The following is an 18,258-nucleotide window of genomic DNA, read 5'->3' as shown; positions in this document are numbered from 1 at the left end:
TGTTGTGTCAGTACTACGAGACATTTACTTTGGATTAGCATGAGACAATCTCCTTGGTACTTTTCTTTGTTGTTGCCTCTCCACCTTCATTACCATACTGACTAAATACTCCATCTCCATATAATGATGTAACCACATCAGTAATCGCTCTATTCAAACCACCTACAAATCGTGCCATAGTAACCTCAGTGTCCTCTTCTATGTTGATAGTGATCATATGCATCTCCATTTTCTTATGGTAGTCTTCAACGGACTTGGAGTCTTGAGTCAGCTAATGTAACTTCTGATGCACTTTCCGATATAGTAATACGAAGGCACAAATCTTTTATTTATGAGGCGCTTCATAAGATCTCAAGTCTCTATAAGGTGATCGTCATTCTGCCGTCTTGTCTTCACTAGTTCATCCCACTAAAGCAAGTTATAGTCAAAGAATGCAACTGCTGCCAAACGAACCTTCTTTGCCTCAGAGTAATTATGATAAGCAAAAATTCTTTCCACCTTACGTTCCCACTCAAAATAAACTTCAGGATCATTTCGTCCTTTTAATGGTGGTATTTGCATCTTGTTGGCATTGATATTGCTATCTTAATTTATGTGTTGAGGTATTGAAGCCCCATCAGAGTCATCATCAGAAGGTAGATAATTTTGATGCCGATTCCAAAAAGTTCCTTGTTTAGTAATCCTGGACAATGTATGTGTCACCTCCTGCCTCCATGCTTCCAATTTATTCAAGCAATTAGTTAAGTGTTAATTGTCATCTCCATGTCAAGTAAAATATCTTTTGAATGAGCCGCCATAATAATGAACATGTAACAAAAATGTTATATAAAGGACCTCACAATCACTCTTTCAGGTGTTTCACTCAAGGATAGACACTCGTGTGTACTCTCAAAATTAGCTTTTACCTGCTATTGAACTCACCATTCTTGTCTTTTACCACTCTTAAATCTGTTTTACTGTTGCACTTTAGAAATCAAATAAAATAAAAAAGTAGAGAAATCCGACGCAATGATAAGAGAAAAAAATGACTGAAATAAAAGACAAAAGACACCAAATACAAAAAGGTAAAAATAAAAATAATAAATTATCTAAAGATTTTTTTAAGGTTTTTTTTGTAATTTTTTAAATTTTTTTATGATAACATAAATCCTTTTTTTTGTGCAATGAATGCTTTTTTTTTTGTCTTGTTGTTTTTTTTTGTTACTGAATTATTGTTTTTTTATTTTTATTTTTTTCAAAATAAACCTAATGCTATGAGGAACATAATAAGAAAACCTAATGTTATGAGAGAAACAATACGAAAATCACAAACAATAAAGAAATAATAAACAATAAAAAGAGACAATGACAAAAAGGAATAAAAAGAGACGAAGATGAACAATGGACGACGCAGAAAATGACGCGAGTTTTTTTTAATATTCAAGATCACAAAGATGCAAATAACAACGGCAGAAATTTAATGAATAAGAGTTTATTTTTTAATTAGGATAAAGAAGAACAATTATAGATTAATAAAGTTAATCTAATATCTGAAATTTGATACCAAATAATACGGAACAGAACCCAAAATAAACTGAAAAATAAAAAAAAAAATGGACTCTTCTATCTCAATTTGATTTCCTGATACAATAGTTAAGGGAATTACTATACCTCACCTATTCACACCCAAATTTCTCAAAGAAACTCAAAAAAAAAATTTATTCATCCAAAAAAAAAAGTGGCTACCAGATTTTAGAGAGATTTTTTATACATGTTAAGTTTAAAACTGTAACTCATAACTTCACTAAAATAAAAATGAGTCAAATCATAAATGGGCCTAAAACAAATAAAATAAAACAAACATAAAATAAATCATAAAATAAATACTAAGAAAGTGATGCCTATTTGATTCAACTTGACTAACGAGAGTCTTCAATGTAACTTGTAAATAGTAAGACGTTTGGCTTTCCATAATCGTTAACCATTGTCTTGTCCAATTTTTGATGCATCTCCTAAACAAATGATTTAGTCATATTTGCAAAACTTTCTTTTATTCTCTTAGTTGTTGCTCTTGTAATTGGACCAACTGGCATATGATAGTTCTCAGTTTGTTCCACAGAACTCGTATCACTTCCCTTAACAACTTTCAGTTTTGGTGGCTTTGTATCATTTTCTTGCATAATTTCAGCAGCAACTTCATCCAACATTCAGCAATAATTTTAGGTACAAAAAATAAATAACAACATTTACTTTTTACAATTTAGAAGTCTATAATCTGTTGTGAGTTTTGTGTGTGTTATGTTGATAGAAAGCCATCTGTCTGTTTATCATAAGCTCATTTGGAGCGTTTTGCTCAGCTACAGGTGGTGGAGGGAGTGAGATAACCAAGGAACCTTCCAAACACAATTGTCTGCCTTAACATACCCCAACTCTTTATAATATCCTTTCACATAAAATATGTTTATCTGCTTCAACACCTATTAACACCTCTGTGTGATTCAGGTTCATAAATCATTCTTCCCTTAGCGTCAGTTTTAAATTTTTTGCCGTGGTGAAACACAAATGTCATTAGAGGTCCTTCCATCTAAAAAAAAAAAACAGAGATAAAACTCAAAATAAACTCAAAATAACAAACAACTCTGTCTTAAAAACTTGGTCTAATATAGTCATAATTCAAACGATCACAGTTCATATACCGTAACCTAATTCCAGAAATAACAAGCATAAACAATAAACCACCTACAATAAACACATTCGAAACACTTCATTCAACACAACAAACATATCACTGTCAAAATTAAAAAAAAAATAGAGCATACATAGACCTTTGCAAACTGAATGACTAGGGCACAAACAAACCTAGGGCAAAATCGGACAACATGGGGTTCAACTAAAAAGAATCAGCAGAATCTCATAAGCTATTTTACAATCAGAGATAGGACATAGGTTATACAAAAAAAATTTACCTTCAACTTGTGCCAAAAATGTTGGCTTTTTCATTGTCCCGTGTGCGAAAGGCGAATGGACTCTCGCCGAAGATGACGCACACGAAACCCTTCGTTTAATTGCGCGTCAAAGTCCAAGCTCGTTCATCTCCCAGTAAGCGTTGTTGATGGGTTCCAAGAGGAATGAAGAACACGGTTTTTTTTTTCTCACCGAGAATGAAGGGAAGTGTGTGTGGTTAAAGTGTGAGGGAGTGAGTAATATTTTGCATTCCTTGCTACTCTATACGGTGTCGTTTCAATGACTCAACTATTATTAATATAAAGTGGCGTCGTTTTCATATGGTGACATGGACTTTAACGAGCCACGTCAATTTCTATTAATAGCGTCAGCAAAAAAATTAACGAAAAGACTAACATGATCAATTTAAATTTTTTTAAGGATGAATTTGATTAAAAAATTATTCGAAAACTAAAATGGAGATTGTGCGATCTTTTAGAGACCAATTTAATTATTTATTTATTCGTTACAAGTTATCTTTTGGACTTCGTTATCAACATTGAAAGGAAAGAGGCTCTCTAACATCTTCTCAACTCAGATTCTCCAAACATTAGTCCAAACAAAACTATTCAAATTTCTAATCACTTTATTGTTTCTAATAGTTTTAAGGGATAAAATGTTAAAAAAATTATAGCTTTTAATATTATGAAAAATAATATAAAAAATAATACTTAATTCTTAAAAAATAATACTTTTTTCATATAAGATATTTAAATGACATTTTTCCCTCAATTTATTTAAAAAATATCTTCTGCAAGACTAAAATAACCTACTATTTAATCTTCTTGATTAAAATATCTTTCAATATTCATTGTAATTATATATAAATTAGAGATTATTTTTGTTAATTTCAATAATAATAATAATAATAATAATAATAATAATATAGAATATATATTTATTATGTAATAAATTTTATTCATTTTTAATATTTAATATTTTATAATTAATCATAAAATATATAACAATTTTCAATTGAATATTTTTGTAACAAGTTAATATTTTATATTATTATTATTTGAATTAATCAAATAATTATTTTTAATATATATAATTATATTAATTCTTGAAAAGTATTTTAACAAAAAAATTAAAAATTAAGCTATTTAATCTCATAAGAGAAATAAGTATATATTTTATAAATAAGTGTGCAAACAACGTCATTTAAATATTAGTTTCATTTTTATAATTAAAGAACGAATATTTATTACTCTAAATAGCTAAATATTGATAAATTTCTTTAGTTAACTTGCACTCCTATTATTTTTTCTCTAAAATAAACTAACACTAATAAAATAATTTTAGATGTTTTAATTTTTAATCAGAGCTAAATTCCTTATTTTTTTTGTAGTGAAAAGGAGTAGCAGTATAACTTTTTTGTTTTGAATTGTATTTTTTTTATTTATATCACATTAAATAATTAAAAACAGATAAATTAAAATATAAAATTTAAATTTAAATAAGAAGTGTTAAATTATCTATTATTGAGAGAAATTTCTGCAATTCTATTTTTTTTCTCTACATCAAAGCAAGAAATTTTTTTAGAAGGCCATTGTCCTCTCCCTCGCCTCTTTCATTTCCCTTCATCTATCTTCACCCCTTTTTCTTTCTTTTTTCACCCATCATTTTCTTCTTCCATTTCTCTCTCTTCTCATCTCTTTCTCCTTGTTTCACGGTTCATCTATCTTTCTTGATCACCAACATTCTCCTTCTTTTCTTTTTCCTTTCGATTCTCTGATATTGTCTCCATTTTACTCTTATTTTTTTACTCTTTCACAAGTTATTCAAGTCTAACTTTTAATAATCTCTTTTTAATTTGATTATATTTTTTTAATAACTCTTTGTAGTATATTTTTTATTCTTTTGTGGTGTTTTATTTCTCCTATTATGAGTGACATTGTTAAGATTTAGATATGAGAGAACATATCAAGAATAATATTTTGTTCGTCGAAATATGTTTAGGTTAACAAAAGATAATTTATCCAGAGAAAAAAAAAGATATCTCATAATGTTAACATACTATACTTTTTGTATACTTAAAAAAAATCAGATTTATTTTTATTTTTATATGTTAAAATTTTATAAAATTAAATATTAGGCTAATTTTTCAGTATTAGTTCAATAAAAGGAATATTGGATTTTCTTTCCTATACTTAAATTTAGTGTCGTTCTAGTATCTGTAAATATTCTACAATTTTTTTTTATGAATGAAATGTTTGCTAGCTCATTTTTTTTGTTATGAAAAAAAAGTTGGTGTTGTCCAATGAAATGGACCTATAGACAAAATTTTCTCTACTATAGTGTCAGCTCAAAACGTATCCTACGTTTTACTTTTGTCTTCAATTTTTTTTTGTTCAGGAAACTATACAAACACAGCCAAGGCTGCGTTTTGCTTTTTGCAAGGTTTTCAAAAAAAAATTTTATTTCGTTTAAGCCCAAACGCAGCATGCGTTTAGTGATGGGCAGTATTTTTTTTTTAAATAACAAAACGCAGCTTGCGTTTTGCTTTTTGTGTCAGCTTTTTTTTGGAAGATGCAAAATGCAGGCTGCGTTTTATGAACTGTCAAAATTTTTTTTGGGAAAAATAAAAACGCAGGTTGCGTTTTGTTTGAAAAAAAATATTTTAATCAAGAGTCCTGACTATAAATACGAAGCAAGACTCGTTCAACTTGTCTCACTCCACTTCTACTCATCTTATTCTTCTTTCTTGCACATATGTTATAGTTTTTAGTTTTTTTGGCAGTTAGGTGTGTCAAAAAGGTTGGATTAAGTGAGGTTGAAGTTATGGAAAACATTGCAAATTTGCGAGTGTATTATAACGGTGAGGTTATACCAAACACACATGAAGGAGTGACTTTTGTTTGTGAATATTCGTTGTCATTTGCTATTCCATGTACCATGAGTTTTGTAGAGTTACAAAATGGGCTTTATAATAACATTCAAAGCCACATTTCGAAAAGGGTGAGCAACATTTTATACAGGAATCCTGTACAAGTATTTGGTGGGCTGATACAGTTTCAAATAATGCCTATCACTGACGATTCCAGTATGTAACAGATGTTATGTATTTATCAACAAACCAAATTTCACGTGCCGATGATAGAGCTATACATTGAGTTCGAACAGCAGTCGGGGTTGGGTGCGGTTGGCGAGGAGGTCAATATTGATGAGCTCGGGGATATAGATTAGGAAGAAGATAATAATGACAGTGAAGAGGAGTTCGAAGCCAACTATGAAGTCGATGACAAAAATGATGACAGAGACTTGGCAGGTAATCCGGCGGTGCAAAATAAAGCGGATGCGATTGTAAGCCAGCACTCGTTTGGTGTTCTGTCTTTTATGCGGACTCTAGATCTCGAAGCCATGCATACCCCGGAATTTCCTGAGTATGCGAATATGGGTATGTTATGATTATTAATTCAAGTTACCTACAGTGTTTATTTTATTTGCCTTGTCTGACTGATGGTGGTGTGCATGTCGTAGGTGAAGGCAATGCTGCGGAAGATAGTGAGTTTAGTATCGGAATGGAATTTGGTTCGAGAGAGTCGGTGATATCTGCAATCAAAAGCTATCTCTAGAGGAGTTGATTACATTGTGTATGATTCTGAACCGCATACATTCTATGCGAAATGCAAGAGTTATGGTGCAGGTTGTGATTGGCTTATCCGAGCTAGCTTGATTCGAAAGAAAGCTTGTTGGGAGATCAGAAGATACAATGGCAAACACATGTGCACCATGGGCACGATTTTACAAGATCATGCCAAGTTGGACTCAGACACAATTGTAGAGGCTATTAGGCCGTTGGTTGAAGCAGACCCGTCGATAACGGTGAAGTCTATTATTGTAAAAGTTCAATCCAGGTTCAACTACACTGTAAGTTACCGCAAGGCTTAGTTAGCAAAGCAGAAATTTGTCGCAAAAGTTTTTGGTGATTGAGAAGTTTCTTACCAGACTCTGCCAGTATAGTTGAAAGCAATGACTGTGAAGATGCCAAGGTCTCGTGTGTAAATTAAAACGCTCCTCGTTTACCGCGAGAGTGAGGAGGTTCAAGGTGTAAGAGTACTGCACCGCATTTTTTGGAGCTTCTATCCATGTATTGTAGCATTCAAACACTGCAAGCCATTGGTGCAAGTTGATGGCACGCACCTGTACGGTAAATATAAAGGTGCACTTCTGGTTGCAGTTGCACAAGATGGGAACTAAAATATTGTGCCCATTACATTTGCGATAGTCGAGGGTGAGACGGCAGACGCGTGGGAGTTTTTCCTAACCAATTTGCGGAGATATGTTGTTACCATTGATGGCGTGAGAATTATTTCTGACCGCCATACCTCCATCGATGCTGTAGTAGCTCGCAGTAACAGTGCATGGTCACCACCAAGAGCGTGGCACATGTACTGCATCAGGCACATCAGGTCCAACTTCTTAAGGAGGTTCAAGGCTCCGTATTTGCATAAACTGGTGGTTAACATAGGTATTTCATTTCGCTATAATGGTCCTATTCATAGTAATTTTGTGGTATCTGCTTACGAATAAATGAATTGTTCAACAGCTATTTTAGGAGGAAACAGGAGTATAACAAAAGCTACCAAAGGCTTAAAGAACGGGGTGAGGCATATACTCAAAGGTGCGATGACATCGGTGTTGAGAGATGGGTGTTGGCATTCGATGGGGGTCATCATTGGGGACATATGACGACAAACTTGGTAGAGTGCATAAATTCTATCCTGAAGGGTGCACACAACATTCCTGTGACTGCCGTTGTTAGGTATACTTTCTATCGGCTGAATGAATTGTTTACTCAGAAGAGCGCCGAGGCTCATGAGCGTGTCCGCAACGGATTCACGTATTCAGAATTTACAACGAAGAGAGTTGAAGAAAGCTTTCGACGTGCAGGAAACATTGTGGTCAACCAGTTCGACAGGCGCAATGAGATGTTTGAGGTTCGCAAAATGCAAGATGGTTCCATTTACACTGTTAACCTCGCGCAACAACATTGCGACTGTGGCCATTTCCAGGTCAAGCGACTCCCATGTCGCCACGTTCTTGCATGTTGCAGTATGAGTGGGCCATCCATCTCTTTATAGTTGTATCGTGATGCACAACACAACGATCTGTATAGGTGTGCCAGACTGACTGCCCCCAACTGTATGCTGAAATCCGGTGAAAATTCCGAAGTAGCGGTAGAAACTTCGAGTTCAATGAAGTGGTCGACTTATTTGGAAACACAACTGTTCCGAGCACGCAGAAAATGTGCGGCCGGATGTACCGCTCAACAGACTCCTGAGTGTCACACGGCTCGGTGTTTCTGCATCGCCAGACCCATGCAACATTAACCTTCTCTAACACGTGATCTTGCGGACCGGGTTTCCAACTAAAACACGCAATGCAGTTCTCCACCAAAAACTGGTGATTGCTGTCTGATCTACCCGTAATGGGCTCCCGATTAATCGGGAGGCCAAGAATATAGGTCACATCTTCCAGCGTCACCGTCACTTCACTGACCGGAAGATGAAATGTGTTAGTCTCCGACCTCCAGCGTTCCACCAAGGCACTCAGTAGTACAGAATGACCTCTCATTTTACCTACTCACGAAACATGTTGAAACCCAGTGCCTGCTAGTGACGCTGCAACTACCTTGTTAAAGGTCTCTGATGAATCTAATTTCCTAGACAACAAATTCCTGATAGCCTGAAAAAAAAATATAATAATCATAATAATCACAACAATGTTACCCATGATAGTAATTATTATAACAAAGTTACTAATAATAACAATAATATTAACAATATAATAATGATATAATAAAAATATTAACAACAATGCAAATAATAATAATAATAATAATGAGGTTACTCTACTCATGATGATAATAATAATAATAATAAAATTATTTAATTAACTATACAGTATTCTATTCTATTGTTATTATCATAACATAACAGTAAACACTAAATTATTAAGAATTAATAAAAAATTGTTAAACAATATTCTTTATTTTAATTTATTATTACACAGATCACATAAAAATTAATAATAAATTATTAAAAAAATAATAAAAAACTTCTACACAATTTTGTTTATTATAATTTATTACACAACCGTATCATAAAAATTGACGACGACAATAATAATAATAATATTATTATTATTATTAAAATTAATAATAACAATATCAAAATAAAAAAAAATTACTTACCCATTGGAGATAATCCAGATATTTAATAATGTGTTCTTCTGATTTGGTAAAATTATGAACCATTTTTTTTTCTTCCCTCAAACTCTAATCCTTCACAGTATATTTCTTCTTCTCCCACCCTTGCTTCTTCACTCTTCCTCCTTTAGTAACCTTTTGTCATTCTTGCTTTTTCACTCTGGTTTTCACTCTTCTTCACTAATATTTTTTCACCCTTGCAGGAACCTGCGTTTTGGTTTTATAAGCCCCTCCATTACACGCGTCGGGCATACAGCTAGGGAGGCTATCAATCACAACCTGCGATTTGTCCTGCACGACTAACAAACGCAGCCTGCATTTTGCCTTTCCCAAAATTGATCAACAACTGCTCCTGTCTGCATGCAGGGGACATCTTGCCATGTTTTGAAAATTTGTTGTCCTACCCTGTCAATCGCAGATTACGTTTTGCAGAATGCAACATTTTCTTGATCTTCGTTGCACACAAAACATAGATTATGTTTTGTTTCTTTTAACACTACCAGTTTTATATTTTTGCATAACACGCCATTCCTCTATTTTCTAGTATTTCACCTTTTTGAATCTATTTATAAATTAATTTCTGATGTTTGTTCTTGTGATATATATAAATTTTATACATTATTAATATAAAATTATTTTACACATACATCTAATTATATAATATTATATTAATAAAATAACTATTTTTTTATATTAATTACATGAATAATTATCTAAAAAATATTATACTTATACGAATTACTCATATATATATATATATATATATATATATATATATATATATATATATATATATATATATATATATATATATATAAATAAGACGTTTGGGTGTATATGTGTATGAACAAAACTACTACAAATAATTATTTTTGCCAGTACATTATTATATGACACGTGATTCATGATCTCATACTGCTATTGTTTACCGACACTTTTGACACGTGACAGCCAACATACCAACACATAAATATGTTTTAATTTTGCTTTTATACAATATAGTATGTTTTATTTTTGCTAATCAATCCTGTAGTAGTAAGTGATTTGCTACTGACTTTGCCTTTTTAAACAGAGTCTAAGCTATAGTATAAACTTTTATATATACTATTATTCAACCATGGTTTAATTATTTAACACTTTTATATTAGATTATTTAAAAAATATGTAAAATAAAATAATTTAGTTAATCCTAATATATTGATAATATAATTTTTTCTGTACCTAAATGAAATTCTTTTATTATCATATGTTAATTAAGTTCACATGAAATTATAATTTTTCCTCTTTTTTGAGTTCAAATATGTTAGACTAATAAAAAGTATATTAGAATTAATTTAGAAAATATCTCTTTAAACAAGAAAAAGATTAATAGAAGTATATTAAAATTACGAGTTAAGTTTTAAAATAGTCCCTAAAATTACATTCGAGTCTCAAAGTAATTTCCGAAGTCAATAATTATCCAAATTTATCCTCAAAATTACGCTCCGAGACTCATAGTAGTCCCTGAGACATTTTTCGTTCATCGAAAGTTCGAAACCTTAAAACGACGTCATTTTAAAAAAAAATTAGTTACTAAGTTTTTTAGTTGTTTTCTATTCTGTAATTATTACTAGTTTTTTTTTATTGTTGCTATTTTGTGTGCTTGTTGCTGTTTAGATTGATTGATACTTGCTATTTAAGTTGATTGATTTTTTCTGATTAATGCTGGTTTTTTTTGTGATATTTTGTGTTGTTGATTTTTATTTTTGTGATCTGTTGAAGACGAAGAAGAAGAAGAACAGAGTTGAAGAAGAAGGAGATTGTTGTTTTTTTTAAATATAAAACGACGATATCTTTCTATGCTTCTTTTTTTTTCAAAACGACGTCATTTCAAGGTTCCGATGAACGGAAAATGCCTCAGGGACTATTATGAGTCCTGGAGTGCAACTTCGAGTTGGATAATTATTAACTTCAGGGGTTATTTTGAAGTTCGATTGCAACTTCAAAAACTACTTTAAGACTTAACTCTAAAATTACTTTGAAAAAATCTCTCTCTAAAAAAAGTATATATTAAATTAAAAAATTTATTTTGATGTACCGATATAAAAATTAGAGAAATGTTAAGCGTTCAAGCATATTTTGAATCAAATTTTTAACGAAGTCCGCACATTTTTTCTTTCATTATCGTTATCGTTATTATCGTCGTCATCATCATCTTCTTTTTTTTTTGTGTTTTTTCTTCAAGTCGTTGTCATTTTTTCTTCTTTCTCATCTTATTGATGTTATTGTTGTTGTTGTTTAATTTCTTTTTCTTTTTTTCTTCCTCTTTATCCTCTTTTATTATCATCATCATCGTTGTTCTCGTTGTTTTTATCTTTTTCTTTTCCTAACCAATGAAATATGCAGAGCACCCAAATGACAAATACATTTACAGCAAAAATTTATATACTGTATCAATAAAATATGCACAACACAAATTTTGGTATACAGCATAAAAATCTTAGTGCATAGCACATAAATTTTTGGAAGATTACTTATTACCACAACATTGACTCATCCAATTAATAAAATATATTTGCAGCAAATATTTGTGTGCTATGTAAAAAAAATTGTGTTATATGAAAAAATTTGTATACTATGCTAACAAAATACATTCAAAAATTTGTATACTATATCAATGAAATATGCATAACACATAAATTTTGGTGTACAGTACAAAAATTTTGGTGCATATCATAGAAATTTTGAGGGTAAAACACTATAATAAGCCAAAGAGAATGAAATTTTATACAAATAAGTCAAATGGAAAACTGGTTCATAAATCCACCAATGCACATTACTATATAGTTCGAATCAAGTTCATTCGAACTCTATTCACACATAATTCAAATCATGTTGATTCGAATTATACACAAATGCGCACACACACTAATTCGAATCATATTGATTCGAATTACACTCACACACGCTGCACATAGTAATTCGAATTGACCAAATTCGAATTACTCATGATTGAATTCTGTCCATTTTTATTAAAAAATTAATAATTGATTAAAAAAATTAATAATTTAAAAATTAAAAAATATATATTTTATTTCATGCATTAAAAAAAAGCTAACAAAATATTTTATTACGAGACTTCTTTAAAATATTAATGAGCTATCAATTCGAATTTCATACAATACTCTTTTGCGCATTTTTAATAGCTCATGAATATTTTTTATAAATTTTTTAAATAAATTTATTTAAATTATACCACAAAAAATATTTTATTCTATACAAAATAATTTTAAAAAATGGCTTAAAAGATGTTAGGAGTACTATAAAAATTTGTAATGTCCTAATGACTTAGGACATTAAAGAAATACTCTACATAGTCAATAATAATTTAGAAATTAAAAAAAAATATAGTTATAACTAGTATTTACCTAAATTACTAGAATATTACAAACTTTTATAGTACTCCTAACATTTTTTAAGCTATTTTTTTTTAAATTGACTCACCCAACTAACAAAATATATTAACAACAAAAATTTGTGTACTTTTTGCAAAGATTTGTGTGCTATGTGCAAAAGTTTGTGTGCTATATCAATAAATTTGTGTTATGTGCAAAATTTTTTATGCTGTACTTCAAAAGTTTGTGCTATATATCAATAATTTTTTGTACTCTCTAACAAAAAGATATATGCTGCAAAAAGCTCAAAAAAAAAAAAAGAGTAGTAACGTATGCACACTTTTTTTCGTTAGGTTTTACATTAACTTAGTTGGACTTAGTTAAAAAAACATTTGAACATATATCATTACTCTAAAAATTTAACACACATATCCAGTATTAATATAGTTACAAAAATAATTACTATTCACAATGATTTTATGAATAATTATCTAAAAAAGATATGTAATTGAATAATATTGTAAAATAGTTTTTTTTTTTACTTTCTATGATATTTTTTAATTGAGCAGGTCAAGAATTAATCTATCGTAGCTAAAAATTTCATTTAAAGATTTGTCATTAATCGATGGGTCACTGCATATACAACACAGAATTCAAACTTTCGACACTTATTTATACAGACTAGTAAACTAATCATTAATCCAATTAATATACTAACGACATTCACACATCAAAATTAAACTTCTATTTAATTTAAAAAAATTATCTTTCTAAAAAAAACTTAACGAAGACAATCCTATCTCAATTGTCTACACACTTGCCAATCTACTATATATTAAGGGTGTTTAAGATTCTGCCCTGACCTAAGGTATATTTTGCCGGATTTAAATTATTTTTGTTTGGTGTTATTTTTGGGTCGGGTTCTGGCTATTGTTCAGGTCACTCGGTCTGCCCCGTCCCGAAGTTATCATTTACAATAAAATATATATTTTGGAGTGAAATTAGTAATGTTATATTATACTTTTATACTTCAATTAATATTTTTTATATTATACAGTATTATTTTATTTTAAAATAATTTATTTTGGTACAAATATAATATAACATTTGTTAAATTTAATTTTTAAAAATAAAATTTAATTATTTTATTATATAAAATTTACAAATTTGTATATACTAATTTTATATCGAATCAATCCGATTCAACTCGGTTTATTTTCGAATCATTTCGGATTGAATAAAAATAGATCCAGTAACTTTTTAGGTCGGGGTCTACTTAAATCCGACCCGTCCTGTCTCATGAACATCCCTACTATGTACTGTATTAATTATAAGATTTCTTTTGGTGATGTATTAATTATAAGACTTATGAGTGCTTTTATGTTATGTTAATTTGGTTGTCTCTTTCTATCTATCTGAAATTCGTTGGATCGATCCGCGTAACTCGCCAAAAAAGGTGGGTCAGACTTAAAATTTAAGACCGTAATAATAAAAAAGTCTGCTTAACTCGCACTATCTAACCCACAGATTTTAGCAGGGTAGGGCAGGGCAGACTTATTTGGCGGGTCCGCCATCCTATGATTTTATATCAAAAAATTTGATTAATAATTATATTTATTAGATATTTAGAACTATAAAGACTTTAATGTTTGTAAATTTAAAAATTTTAATTTTTTTATCTTTAAAAATTATAAATTTATTAAAATATTTATAAAATTATATATTTTTAATATTTAATAATTTAATAAAAAATTTTGGTGAACTTGATCTACCAACCTATAATTAAACAAAATAAAATAGAAATTTGGGACTCTCTTATTAGACAGAACAAAATAAAAAAACCCACCAAATAACGAACGACAGAACAGAATGAGATAGAACGTACTATCAGTTTGCCACCCCTAATATATCTAATTATCTATCTTCTATCTATCTATCTATCATATCTATCTATCTGAAATCACATTAACTACTCAAGCCAAGCCGGGTCAAATTTTGCATTTGTCCTTCTTCATACGAAAAAAAGGCCTCCAAATTCTACACTTTCCGTTTTGGTCTTTCTTTCCTATGAAGTTAAAGTTGCCAACCTTTTTTTACATTGATATATATTATCATAAAATAATATATTTAGTAGTAGACTAGCAGGTGTATGTTTTGATCTTTTACCCATTTTTCATATTTTATTTGAGTCGAACCAAACCTTGTTAAGTTCATAACAATAAAATTTGAATGAAATTATTCAATAATTAAAAGAAATTAATTTAAAAGGTGATCGTTTGAGTTAGTGCACGCAACCAATCTAAGGTGAACCCCAATCTAAATCACTATTTTGAACTTAACTTTCAATCGTTTGCTTCAAATACGAACAAGTGATAATTATGATGATGGTGACAAACTGACAATGCTATTAACTTATCTTATATGTTAGAGAATTATTAGAATCTTTTTAGATCAGTTAGTATTGTTTATATTTATATAGTATATCTGTGTATTAATTGTAGGATTTTATGTCTTTATTACTTTGATTTTTCTGGCACCTATATATACCTCTTGTATATTATACTTTCAGATCACACAGAATAATACAGAAAACACTTTCTTTAGTTTGGTCTCTTGTTTCTAATATGGTATAAAGAGCTTAGGTTGTTTTTTTTTTTTTTTCAGAAACATTTGGTTTCTGGCTCCTTTATCTTGTTTCATCGGCAATACTTTGTGCTTACTTTTCGAGTCCTTTCCGACGCTTTGGTTCGTCACCACCGCCACCCTCGCCTTCTCCTCGTTGCAAGCTTTCCAACGCCACCGGAATCATCGCCGGAAGACGCCGGACGCGCCGCCCAAAGTTGCCTGTCCGCGTTCATCCGTTCTCCTTCCAGACGCATCCAGCGCCGTTAGATCAGCGCTCCAGATCCACGGCTCTGCTTCTGCCACGTGTCACGCCGCTGCTCTCCCACCCAAGCTCGACCCGCGCGCCCGACCCGACCCGATGGTTGACCCGCGTGCCATCTCGTCGCCAGCGTGTCTCCTTCCGCCTCTCAGGTGCTGCCACGTGTCGTAACATCGCTGACGTGGCACTGACGATCCTGCTGACGTGTCAGACAAGTGGGACCCTTCCTAAGGTTTTTTGGTGAGCTCTTTCCGATTTTGCCCTCTATTTTCTCATTTTCGGCTTACAAGTTGTAGTTTTTCTCTCCTCTTCGTGATCTCTATATTTACTATTATGGAAAAGTCAGTTGTTTTTGCTACCACACACGGAAATGATAAATTCTGTCGAAATTGTAACCGTTTTGCGCACCTCTTCTCCGTCTGTCCTTCTGTTGAATGTCGCACATGCCATCAGAAAGGTCATATTAGCTACCATTGTTCACAACTATTCTCCCATTATTGCAAGCTCTCGGGACATTTGCTTACTACCTGTCCTATTCGCCCACCACATCGTGTGCTTGCTTCTGCTGTTCATGCTACTCCTGAATCTACCACCTCTGCTCCTCTCACCTCGTCTTCTGTCTCTCTATCTGATATTGTGTCTCTCCTTCAGCGACTTCTCTCCCTTTCTGGTAATACCCCTGCTGCTCTTTCGACTCCTCCAGATAATTCTAAATGGTATTTTGACTTGGGATGCTTTAATCACATGTCTCCGTCGCGAAATCTCTTCTCGTCTTTGTCTACCACTACAAATGGACCTTCTGTCAATACTGCTAATGATTCCCTCTTGCACGCAACACACAAGGGTTCTATCTCCCAGTCGACTCTTCATCTTCCTAATACTTATTTTATTCCCAATTTAAGCTTTAATCTTATTTCTGTTGGTCAACTTGTTGATCTGGGTTTTGATGTCACTTTTTCTCTCTCTGGTTGTCGTGTACAGGATCGTCGGACGGGACAAGTCATCAGGACTGGACGTAAGTTTGGAAGGTTGTTTGAAGTCGAGAATCTTCATATTCCTCCTGTACCAAATATATGTGCTGCTTCTTCTCCATCTACCCTTCACTTATGGCATCAACGTCTTGCCCACAGCTCCTTAGGAAAATTGCGTCCTCTTGTGTCTCAAGGTGTTTTGGGTCAGGTTCCTAATGAATCTTTTGATTGCATTTCTTGTCAAACTGCCAAACAACCTGCTTTATCTTTTCACAATAATTCATCTCTTGCTTGCTCTCCTTTTGATCTCGTTCACTCTGATGTTTGGGGTCCCGCTCCCACCGCTTCTATGGGAGGAGCTCGATGCTTTGTTGTTTTCATTGATGATTATTCACGTTTTACTTGGGTTTATTTGATGACCAATCGCCATGAGTTACCTCAAATTTATATAAACTTTGCCACTATGATTAAAACTCAGTTTTCCAAGGTCATTAAGGTTTTTCGCCGTGATAATGCTATGGAATACCGTGATTCCAAACTCTTAACCTTTCTTGCAGAACAGGGTACCTTGTCTGAGTTTTCTTGCCCTAGTACGTCTCAACAAAATGGCCGAGCTGAACGCAAACACCGTCACATTCTTGACTCTGTTCGTGCAATGCTTCTTTCTTCTTCGTGTCCTGAGCATACTTGGGGTGAAGCTGTTCTTACTGCTGTTCATGTTATCAATAGACTCCCTTCTTCTGTTCTTGGTAATGTTACTCCCTTTGAGCGTCTTTATCGTACCTCCTCAGATTATAATTCTCTTCGAGTTTTCGGTTGTGTCTGTTTTGTTCTTCTTCAGCCTCATGAACATACTAAACTTGAACCTCGGGCTCGTATGTGTTGTTTCCTTGGTTATGGAACTGAACACAAGGGTTATCATTGTTGGGATCCTCTCTCTAAACGTATTCGTATATCTCGTCATGTTGTTTTCTGGGAGCATCACATGTTTTATCGGTTCTCCTCCCTTGAGTCTACTCCTCCTACTCAGTCACCTTTTTTCACTAACCCCAATGTTGATCTTTTTCCTAGTGATGATTCTACAGGTTCTATCTCGAGTCACCCTCCATAACCTCCTGTTCTTCTGCCTTCTCCATCTCCCGATGATTCTGGACCGGACGACGCTCCTACTCCTACCGTCATGCCGCCTCCTTCCACTCGCTGTTCCAGGGTGAGAAATCCACCTCCTCATCTTCTTGATTATCATTACTTTTCTACTATTCTTCATCAACATGAACCTAAGTCATTCAGAGAAGCCTCCACAAATCCAAATTGGCAACAAGCAATGCAGGAAGAAATACAGGCACTTGAAAAAGTACACACTTGGGACTTGGTTGATTCTCCTTCAAATCAGGAAATTATGGGAAGCAGATGGGTATACAAGATCAAGACTCGCTCTGATGGTTCTATTGACCGTTATAAGGCACGATTGGTTGCTCAGGGTTGTACGCAAGAGTATGGTATTGACTATGAAGAGACTTTTGCTCCTGTTGCTCGTCTCACATCTGTTCGAGCTCTTCTTGCCATTGCTGCGGTCAAAAGATGGTCTCTCAATCAGATGGATGTGAAGAATGCATTTCTTAATGGAGATTTGAAACAGAAAGTCTATATGAAACCCCTCCAGGTTATCCTTGTCCTTCTGGCAAAGTTTGTCTACTTCGCAAGGCACTCTATGGGCTTAAGCAAGCTCCTCGTGAATGGTTTGACAAGTTCAGCACTACCATATGCGGTCTTGGTTTCACTTGCAATCCTCATGAGAATACTCTCTTTATTCGTAAAAGTGAACGTGGAGTT

The 18,258-nt window shown here is 32.6% G+C and overlaps 1 long non-coding RNA gene across 1 annotated transcript; it reads right to left on the bottom strand.

Moving 5' to 3' along the window:
- Nucleotides 1-2,110: 2,110 nt before the first annotated feature.
- Nucleotides 2,111-3,158, bottom strand: LOC140181798 (uncharacterized). Its single transcript, XR_011877192.1, has 2 exons — nt 2,946-3,158; nt 2,111-2,563 (listed from the first exon to the last, which is right to left on the bottom strand). It is a non-coding gene; the product is annotated as an uncharacterized lncRNA (long non-coding RNA).
- Nucleotides 3,159-18,258: the final 15,100 nt, after the last annotated feature.

This window comes from Arachis hypogaea, chromosome 19, assembly GCF_003086295.3.
Source record: "Arachis hypogaea cultivar Tifrunner chromosome 19, arahy.Tifrunner.gnm2.J5K5, whole genome shotgun sequence".
NCBI lineage: Eukaryota > Viridiplantae > Streptophyta > Magnoliopsida > Fabales > Fabaceae > Arachis > Arachis hypogaea.
The sequence above is the reverse complement of the archived record's forward strand: the minus strand, read 5'-3'. Positions and strand labels throughout refer to the sequence as shown.